Genomic DNA, 6,000 nt, shown 5'->3' on the forward strand with positions numbered 1-6,000 from the left:
TTAACAAAAGCACTGCAGTCAAAGAACTTTGAAAACTCTAAGACCTATGATCAATTCAATGGACACTCCTGATTCCAGAGGGCTGGTGAAACATACTACCCATTTCCTAGAAATCAGAGGGATGACAGATTAAGGGTGCAGTGAAGGAATGTGTTTTGCTTGACTAGTCACATTTGTTACTAGGAATTTGTTTTCTTTTCTCTCTTTTTTTTCAATGGTGTGGGAAGTGGGAGGGAGAGAAAATAAATTTCTGTTAATTTTTTAAAAATTAAAAAATAACAAAGCAGAGGATATTAGAGTTATGGAATGTTGCATGTACTTTCAGATGAGGTCATTAAATTGTTAGTCGGACTTAATTGTTTTATTTGTTAAAAGAGACCTCTCATAGAAGTAATTTTCAAATGTTTGTAATGTAAAAACATAACGCATCAATAAAACTTAAAAAAAGAAAAAGAATTGGAAAGGTCCATTCGGGAAGAGCCACCCTTATCCTGTGAAGGCAATGAATCAGGCTAGCCAATTGAGAAACCAAAGAGAGAGAAATCAGTAAGGGGGTTAGGGCCAATGAGCTTGGCAAATAGTAGGTATTTATAAGTGTTTGGTGACTGTTTGGCAGATGGAAACCCTAGCATGATTCCAAACCAACAGGCAAACTGTCCTTTTTACTGATTCATAATTCCAAGCAGTCTCTTACTTCTGACGTGAGTATGGAATGTGGGAACATGGCAGATAGGGTGGGAAGGGGTGTCAATCTTTAGGTAGTAACATATTGATAATTTTTGCTATAGGCTATGAAAATTCAAAGTTAGGAAAGATAGAGATGAGAGGAAGTGGAGCAGATAGAGCTCCATATTAGGAAAATGAAACACTTGACTTTCACTACTAGTTTAGTCATTGTCTCATGTGGCCATGAGAAAGCCGGTTTCTCTGGGTTCCAAATGATGGGGGTTGGAGTCAAATGGTTTTTGGGGTCTCTTCCTGCTCTAATAGCCTATGCAAAAAGGTTCCTAATATTGACATTGTGTTCTAATGTCTCTCTTAGCTCTGACATTCTGCGTTCTAAGGTCTTTTCCAGTTTTGACATTGTGTGTCCTAAGGTCCCTCTCAGCTCTGACATTCTTTATTCTAAGGGTCCTTCCAGCTCTGACATTCTCTGTTCTAAGGGGCCTCCCACTTCTGACCTCCTGTGTTCTAAGGGTCCTCCCAGCTCTGACATTCTGTGTTCTAGGGTCCTTCCCAGTTCTAACACTCTGTGTCTTAAGGTCCCTCCCAGCTCTGACATTCTCTGTTCTAACCTCTACATTGCTTTGAAAAGGCAGTGCCAGGTAGTGTTCAGGCTAGCCTGTAGGGGGCGAATGGAGTCACACTGGTGCTTTCCCAACTGGGCAGGTTCATTCTTCAATCTCCTACAGTCCCATTTTTCCAAATAGCTCTTATCCCTGATGAGACTGAGATCAGGTGGGAGGGTCTCTCTTTAGACAATGAAGTAATTATTATCTTTCCTGTTTCCCATAGGCTTAGGGACTGTTTCCTCTTAGAATGCCTCCTACTCACTTGGTAGAGGGAGTTTCATTGTTGGGAGTCCCCAGTCCAATGAAACCCCAGGCCCTCTCCCGTCCCTGCTTCCAGAACAGTGAATAGCATAGCGATAGCTTGAATTTCAATTCTGCCATTCTATCCAAATTGCTTTCCCTTCTGTTTGGCTCCTTCCTCATCATCCCAAACAGTAGGTTGTGAGAACCATGTTTCCAATGTAAAGATGGTTCAAATTAACCCTTACCCTGTTTGATATTTAACCTGTTGTGACAATCTGGAAAAAAATATTTAGACTCAGCTGTAATGATGAGATTTATGACATCCAGCACCGGAGCAACAAACAGGCTTGGAGTCGGAAGACCGGGCTTTGAGCTGGGGCTCTCTCACTTATTGGCAATTTCCTTTTCTGAGTCATGCTTTCTTTACCCTTCCAATGTGAAAGGATTGGATGAGATGGTCTCCAAGGGCCCTTCCATCTCTGACATTTGATGAGTTTATGATCAGTTGACAGATAGCATGACTGGAGAGATTGGAGCATAGCATGGGTTGGATGGAGGTAGTGAGTGGTAAGAGCTTGGAAACAGAGGTTTCCATCTACATCCACGGGGGATGGGGAAGGAACCCATCCTCCTCTGACCTTTTACTTCCTGTGTGACCTTGGACAAATCACTTGGCCTCGCTGGGCCTCCATTTCATCATATGTAAAACGAGGAGGGTTGAATGAAGATTCTTTCTACCTCCAGTTCTAGGATTCCATGTGTCCCCCCCCACCCCAGGAGCCGTGGAGAGGTGAGATGGGGAGTGAGACGCATCAAGGGCAAACTCTGCCTACTTCACAGTTTTCCCCGGGGCTGGCCCTGTTCCAGGTGTCTAATCTAATCATTGCCTCCTCTTCCTACCTGTACCTCCGCCGCGTCCTGTGATGACATTTTATCCTATGACATACTCTGGAGATTCTATCTTGGGGAGATGGGGCTCAGAGAAACAAACCAGCTTCTGAGATAGAGGGCTATTTCCAAACCCCATCCCCACTCCCTTACTGATCAGGGAACCCTAAGATTTTTCCATGATGGCCTGGAAAATGGGCCAATGGTGAAACCTGATTAGGTCCAGTTGTCTTAATGGCCAAAAAGAGTTAAGACATTCCAATGTTTGACTGCCAACTTATTATAAGATTATAGGGAAGTCCCTACCCTTTTTTTAGGCCATGTACCAAATAGAAGCCATTTTGTGTTTCCCTAGGGGCTATTTATAATCAAATGGATAATGAGTAGATTCAGTGAACTTCAGTACTTGAAAGATCTGTAGTCTTATCATCATGGATGTTCCAGTCACTGACTTCAATTATGCACCTTAATAGATCACAGGCTGATAGAATGTAGAGCTGGAAGGAGCCTTAGAAGCCAACTGGTTCAGTCCCTTCACTCTACAGATGAGGATTCTGAGGCCCATAGGAGCTAAGGACTTGCCCAAGGTCACACAGATAATAACTCATAGAATCAGGATTTGAACTCAGGGACTCTTGAATTCCAATCCAGCACCTTTTTACTTTGCCATTATTCCTCCCAAGGCCTGGCAGGGACTTTAGAATGTAGGCTCATTGATTTAGAGCTTGGAAGGGATGTTAGAGACCACCTGCTCTAGTCTCCTCATTCTATTTAGGTGACTTGTCCAAGATCACACAATGATATTGGTAATTACTGTTGATAATAAATGACAGAGGAAGGATTCAAACCCCAGTGTTCTGAATCCAAAGCCAGTGTTCCTTCCATTGCCCCATTCTGCCTCACGGCTAATTGCTGTGTCCAAAACCCCCAAAATTTCTCACTTAATGATCCAGCTTCATACCATGAGCCTTTAGGAGCTTAGGTGGGTGGGTCCTTGGAACACAGCTATCTCCTATATCTAGCCCCAAGTCTGTCCTCAAAACCTCTCCAGGATGGTAAGCCCTGCCACAGCTCACATAACTTGCTTTGTATATATTTATTTGCACGTTGTCTCTTTCATTAGATTGTAAGCTCCTTGAGGGCAAGAATCGTCTTTTGCCTCTTTTTGTATCCCTGCTGCTTAGCCCAGTGCCTGGCACATAGCAAGTGCTTAATAAATATTTATTGAATGATGTTCTGCTGGCATGGCCTGTCCCAACTCAAGGCTACCCACTATACCACAGGAAGGTTTTAGGGGATGCCTGGAGTGGAGGTCATTCCTAAGGTATGATAATACCATGTTTTATAGTTAGTGAGCACTTTGCTCACAACAGACTTGTGAGACAGGTAGCACAAGGTTCATCATTTTCATTTTATAGAGGGGAAGGAAACCATGAGCTCAGAAAAGTGAGCTTATAGGACTTAGAGCTTTGTTTCTGTGAGCCTCAGTTTATGTCTCTGTAAAATGGGGCTAATTACAGTCCCACTTCACAGAGATGTGGTGAGGAGAGGGCTTTGTAAATACTGAAGCATTTTTAAAATATGTGGAGATGGCTTATCAAGAAAACTTGGACCCCCAAATTACCAACCCACCTTGGAGACACAACTTGAGGCAGGAACCAAGTTGGCTGAATCACTAACAAGTCCTTACTCCAGAAAATGAGCTCTGGGCTTCTCCCCAGACTTTCCCAAGATGGGTCTTACCCTGAGTTTTAAAATATCCAGTGCTAAGAAGAGTTTGCCCTTCCCACCCCTTCCCAGACCCATTGTCTAAACCCCTTTGCTTTTGCATCCATGTGTTTGTAGCCTGACCTTTTAAGATTCTAGGAATGTAACTTTCTGTGTTCTACCATAATTTTGTGTTCTAATTTGATGTTCAGTATTCTAAGGGTGCTCCCAGCTTTAGCATCCTATGTTCTAAGGTCCCTTTTTTCTAGGTTCTAAGACCTCATTTAGTTCAGACATTCTATATTCTAAGAACTCTCCCACTTCCGATTTTCCATGTTTTAAGGTCTGACATTCTAGGTTCCACTTACTTTTGACATTAGATGTTCCTAAGGTCCCTCTCACCTCTGACATTCCATGTTCCAAGGCCCCTCCCAGTTTGAACAGAATGTCCAATTTCCTCTTCTCAGGTAGGGAATACCTCCTCTCACAGAGGCAGAGGGAGTGGCCCAGAGTCACACAGCTAGTCAGTGGGTGATCAGTGGCTAGGTTAGGCACCCTGTCCTCTGACAGCCTTTGAGTTTCTTTGCTTCCAGCCTCATGCTGATCCCCCACAGCCCTCCTGAGGTCCCTGCGCTTCTTTGCACCGGCTGTTTTGGGACAGGATTCAGGCCCCAATTCAGGGGCAGACCTTGTTTCACTCAAGAGAAAGGAGAGTCTCTGGAGGGGAGTGTAGAAGCATTGTAGGCCATAACAAGGCTGGGGCCTGGACACAAAGGGGCACGAGGGTGCCGTCAGCCAGAGAGTGATTAGCAGGAAGGACTCAGGTATCCCTGCCCTCTGGCTGTCAGGCGCACCTCCTCCTCCAAGCTGTCTCCCTTTAAATGAAAGTGTTACTCCACAAAGCAGCCAGGTATGCGTTGTTGCTGTTTCAATTATTTATCTGTTTACCCGGCTATGGTTTTTCCGCTTGTCTCAGCAACTCTATTATAGACTCGTAGCTCGTAGGCTCTTGCCGCCCAGCTTGGCACCACACTAACAGCCTGCAACCAGGAGACCTCATGCCTGAGACTGGAGAAGCGGAATTAACTCCCTGTGGCTAGGGGTGGGGGGAGTGCCAGGAGCAGGGGGGGGGCCTTCTCATCTGGGGAGGGGATGCTGCCTCCCACTGCAGGAGAGCAAGGAGGGGCCCCTGGCTCTGCTGCACAGGCCTGTTTACTGGCTCAGAGCTCATTCAATTCAACAATAAACATTTATTGAATGCCCACTATGTACAAGGCACTCTGCTTGGCTTGGGAGATAGGGAGGTAGAGAGATGCTGTGGGTTTTATGCTAAAAGTGCATGGGGCTTGGGAGTAGAGGGAAGAAGGATTTGGTTCAGATCTCAGCCCTGACATTATATCTGCGACCTGGGCAGGGTGGAAAGGCTGAATATGGACTGTGAGGTGCTGGGTTCGAATCCTTGGCTCTGAATCCCTTAGTACATGTATAGCTTGGGGCAAATCACATTATCTCTCTGAGTCTCAGTTTCCTTAAATGTAAATAAATGGATGGGATTGGATTAGATAGACCCTAAGGTCTCTTGCAGTGGGACCTGTGATCCTATGACCCTCTCTGGGCCTCAGTTTCTTCACCTATAAAAATGAGGGAGTTGGATTAGACGACCTTCAGCTCTGCATTTGTGATGCTGTGACTTTGGGCAAAACCAGGGTAAAGATGCCTATCATTTGTGTAGAGCTATATGTCTTGGAAAGGCCTTTATGTTCCTTTTCTCATTTCCCCCCATAATGAAGCGATGAGGTGGGTGCCATTATTACTACCATTTTGCAGATGGTGCAACTGAGGCCCAGAGAGGGGAAATAATTTGTCCAGT

The sequence above is a fragment of the Vombatus ursinus genome, unplaced genomic scaffold (genome assembly GCF_900497805.2).
Source record: "Vombatus ursinus unplaced genomic scaffold, bare-nosed wombat genome assembly UNPS02014884.1, whole genome shotgun sequence".
Taxonomy (NCBI): Eukaryota; Metazoa; Chordata; class Mammalia; order Diprotodontia; family Vombatidae; genus Vombatus; species Vombatus ursinus.